Source organism: Polyodon spathula, chromosome 13, assembly GCF_017654505.1.
Source record: "Polyodon spathula isolate WHYD16114869_AA chromosome 13, ASM1765450v1, whole genome shotgun sequence".
In the NCBI taxonomy this organism is placed as follows: domain Eukaryota; kingdom Metazoa; phylum Chordata; class Actinopteri; order Acipenseriformes; family Polyodontidae; genus Polyodon; species Polyodon spathula.
In genome coordinates, this window is record NC_054546.1 from 28,580,230 (window position 1) to 28,585,363 (window position 5,134).

Below are 5,134 nucleotides of genomic sequence, written 5' to 3' on the forward strand. Positions count from 1 at the left end.
TCTCCTCGCTTGTTATTCTTTGTTCCCCGAACTGGCTGACTCTGCTCTCCTCGGAGTTCCTGGTCTGCCTCTCTCACTTGTCCCCAGCTTCTAACGCACACACTCTGTTTCTTCATTTCTATTGAACACAACCAGTTCCTCGGCTGCGTCTCTCCTCTACCTTCGCTTCTCCTCCCATGCTCCACTCTCCCCAACTCTTCTTCTTCTGGTTAATCTATAGGGCGCATCCCACCTATTATTTTAGATGATTAGCGCCCTCTATCTGTAGTCCTTTGTCTGTCTATTTTACTTTATTTTTGTGTCGTCTTTATTTATTACTTATAACTTCCCTTTTCCTGCTTCCTTTACATATTTCATCAGTATATTTTCTCTTTTCAGTCTCCTTTCCTCTTTCCCCTTTCCCAGCAAGTTGTTCATACACCTCAATTTCCCTCAGCCTCCTCTCCATTCTCCTTCTCTGCTCATATTTCCCACATTTTAATAATGTTCTACTGTTTCTGCAACTTTTTCACACTTTCCATCTTCATGCTTCCCCAGTCTTAATAGGCGTTCCAATCCTTAACCTATCCAACGCTCTTTCCTCTTTCTTTCCCAATCCTTTATTCACCCAACTATTATTCAACTCTTTCTGGATATTATGATAAAATCTTCCTTTTATGCTTTCATCCCTTCTCTTCTGCCATTCTTTTACTATCCTTTTTTCACATAGACTCTCACTTCCTGCGACCTCAGCAGAATCACCAAATCAATCTCCTCTCTTTTTAACCCATTTTTTGTTGGAATATCAACCATCTCATTGCCCAGAATGCCAGAGTCCCCCAACTTCTCGCAGACAACTCTCACTTGACTTAAGTTCAGGTCTGATCTTTTAAAGCGGTGCACACCAATCTGCTGTTTGTTCCACAGCTTCAGGTAATTGCCAAATCAACAGCGTCCTTGTAACAAACAATAAAAGAAAATAGTGCTCCAACGTAATTAGTGTCTACACAAACAAATCACAGTGAACTAAAAAAAATAACAAACGCATAATAAGTAACAAAATATTTAAAAAAGTGCACACATCAATAATCAAAACACACAGTGAATTACAAAAATTATATTATAATCATAAACAAATCATTTAAAATAACTTATAAAGAAGGACTAGTTGCCCTGCAACATTTGCATTCAGCATCTGCGTGTGTTTAGTGCATGGGCCACCAGTAAGGGAGTTGAGAGCTGCGTCAGAGTTCATAAAACGTGTTCTTGTTATTAAATATGCAACATGTACATTCAATACCTGATTTGTGTCTTTTATTTAAAGAAGAACTGCACACATTGGAGGGATGTATTAAAATGGATGTACGATTCGGATTCGGTTCACTGAATCCTAAGTATTCAGCCAAATCTGAAACCTGCTCAAAAAGTAGATATTTGGGCCAAATCCGAAACCGAATCCTGGATTCGATTCATCCCTAGTATTATTATTTTCCCCGCAACCTGTGTCTGTGCTCTGCTGTGCTTTCATCTTGTCACTATATATATATACACACACACACACACACACACTAAAAGTACAAAACATTAGGAACACCTGCTCTTTCCATGAAATAGACTGACAAGGTAAATCCAGATGAAAGATGATCCATTATTGATGTAACCAGTTAAATCCACTTCAATCAGTGTAGATGAAGGGGAGACAGGTTAAAGAAGGATTTTTAAGCTTTGACACAATTGAGACATGGATTGTGTATGTGTGCCATTCAGAGGGTAAATGGGCAAGACAAAAGTACCTTTGAACGGGGTATGGTAGAAGGTAAAAGGGGATGCAACTCAATATTAGGAAGGTGTTCCTAATGTTTTGTACACTCAGTGTGTGTGTGTGTGTGTGTGTGTGTGTGTGTGTGTGTGTGTGTATATATATATATATATATATATATATATATATATATATATATATATATATATATATATATACACACACACACACACACACACACACACACACACACACAGTACCAGTCAAAAGTTTGAGTACACTTGCTGGAAACTAGTTTTTTTTTCAAAATTGTCAATATTTTACGTTGTATACATTTCTGTAAATACTTAAATAAAAACACATGTTACAATATACAAAGCAAAATATAACGAGTATCAAATCAATGTTCAAGAAAATTGTCTCTAAATCTTGGATTCCTCAAAATAGCCACCCTTTGCCTTAATAACAGCCTCACAAACACAATGCATTTGGTTAACAAGTTTCAGCAGGAAGTCACCCGACATGTCTTCCCAGCTCTTCTGCAGCAATTTCCAGAGATGTAGGGCACTTACAGGTAGCTTTGCTTTGACTCTTCTGTCCAGTTATATGGGATTGAGGTCTGGAGACTGGGCAGGCCAGGTCATTAGATTGAGTTGTCCTTCACTTTCCTTCTTCGCCAGATAGTTCTTGTACAACTTTGAAGTGTGTTTCGGGTCATTATCTTGCTGAAGAATGAAGGACTGCCCAACTAGCTGTAATCCTGATGGAATGGCATGCCTCTGAAGTATGGTATGATAGCAATGCTGGTTATGCTCACCATGGACTTGGTAAAGATCACCAACTCCGTCACCAGCAAAGCAACCCCAGACCATGACACTGACTCCTCCATGCTTGACAGTGGGAACCACACATGCAGAACTCATGCGCTCACCCTCTCTGCATCTTACAAATACTCGGCTGCTGGACCCAAATATTTCAAATTTTGACTCATCGGTCCATAAGACCGACTTCCACTCCTCAGACGTCCAGTTTCTTTGTTTTTTGGCCCAGGCAAGTCTGTTCCTCTTATTCTGCACTCTTGACAATGGTTTCTTTGCAGCATTTCTTTCAGTTAGACCAGCTTCACGCAACCTCTCCTATGAACAGTTGATCATCTGTTCTTCTAGTAGCATCTAGCTGAGCTTGTATTTCAGGGGCAGTTAATCACCAGTTTGCAGTCTTGTGACTTGAATGAACTTGTTCTCTGATTCTGAGGTCACCCTTGGCCTGCCTGACCTTGTTCGGTCCTCATGAGTCCCAGTTTCTTCCAATCGTTTGATGGTCTTGGCCACAGCAGTTACAGACACCTGCAAAGTTCTTGCGATTTGTCTTAAAGATTGACCTTCATTTCTTAGTAATTACAAACTTTTTTCTTTGCTTAACTGAGTGTGTTTTGCTTTTTTCTGCTCCCTTACATTCAGGAATGACAAACTTGTGCCTATGTTACCTATATTTATAGTAATCATTGACCCTCACCTGTTAATAATAATTGGTGACAAAAGGTTAATTAGGTAACATGCTAGTTAACTCAGAGAACATCTAACAAAGACACTTAGGCTGGTGTTCTAACATCGTGTTATACACATGTCAGACTTTTAACTGACTTGGGATTCAGACTGAAATCCCTTTGCATTGGGTGACCATTTCATTGAAATTCATTTAAAAATTAAATTTTTGAATGCAATTCACTTATGATTATCAGCTTATATAAGCACATGTGTTATATAATGAAATATTAAGTGTTTATATACAAGTTTATACAGTTAAAAGCATAGATAATCTTGAAAAACTTGGTTTCAAAATAATGTACATTTCAGAGTTATACAAAAGGGCCTTTTTCATGGAACAAGTAATGGTTTAACACATCTGTTCTTTTCTGCAGCAATGGAAGTAAATTAAGCCTTGATAGTTGATGCTAACAATTCCTACAGGTGTCCCAACTTTTGTTGATTACTTACAAACCCTCTGTCTGTATAAAAGCAGTGTTGGAACAGACTGTGTTAATACACCCTCTTAAGCATTATTTGGACAATATTGTACTGCAGGAAGTAGTATATTGCTATCATAAAGGCAAGATAAATTCAATTAACAAAGGAAGACAGACAGACCATTATAACCCTTAAAAGTGTAGATCTTTCCTTTAGAGAAATTGCAAAGAAAGCCAAAGTGTCAGTGAGTACAGTTTCCTACACCATCAAAGGTAACTTGGAAACTGGAGGAAACTCTGACAGGAAGAGATCTGGCAGACCCAAAGCCACAACAGAATCAGAAGACAAGTTTCTGAGAGTCAACAGCTTGCGTGATAGGTGGCTCACAGGACAACAGCTTCAAGCACAGCTTAACACTGGTCGAAGTAAGCAAGTCTTAGTTTCAACTGTGAAGAGAAGACTTTGAGCTGCAGGCTTGCAACCCCATGTGAAGCAGAGCGCTCAGTGACCCCTGGCTAAGCAGGACCTGCAGCAACCCTATGGGAGGCAAAGGAGCGACATGCAGCCCCAGGCGATGTGGAGCAACAGGTAGCCCCAGGTGTGGCATCCGTGAGCGTAGCGGACGTGGCATCCCTGAGTGGAGTGGGCGTGGAATCCTTGGGCTGTGCGAGGCAGGCATCCTTGGGCAGTGTGAGGCAGGCATCCTTGGGCGGTGTGAGATGGGCATCCCCAGGTGATGCATAACAGGGCATCAGCGGTCCCTCGGGAGATGACAGCAGGATGGGAGCCAGGACTAGCAGTGGTGCTGGGGTTGGCCATCTTCGCAGCTGCTTCGACCTGACAGTTTTCTCCATGCTCCCCTCAGCAACCTATGCAGGGGCTGCTGAGGTCCAGCAGCATCCTGCCCTGGTCCTTTTATGGGTGCAGGGAGAGACAGATCCTGCTTCTCTCCCTCTGGCAGTGGTGGAGACACAGGTCGCTCCTGCTGCTCTGCTCCAGGTGGTGGTAGAGGCAGAGGCAGCTCCTGCTGCTCTGCTTCTGGCGAAGGTGGCAGGGGCTCCTCCCCATCTGGCGGCGAAGGCGGCAGGGGCTCCTCCCCTTTTAGCTGCAGTGGGGGAATCAGCAGGCTGCTGGTGGAGGTAGGAGCAATAAGTAGTCCTGCCACGGCAATGGAGGCGGAACCAGTAGGTATTCTCCCTCTGCTGGTAGAGGTGGGAGCGGCAAGCAGTCCTGCCATAGAGGTGGAGGTGGTACCAGCAGGTATTCTCCCTCTGCTAGTGGAGGTGGGACCAGCAAGTATTCTGTTGGTGGATACCTAGACTGTGGACGTTTGGCCTTCCCCCTCTTGGGCTGTGGACGCACCGACTCCCCCCTCTTGGGCTGTGGACGCACCAACTTCCCCTTCTTGGGCTGTGGAAGTTCGGGCTCC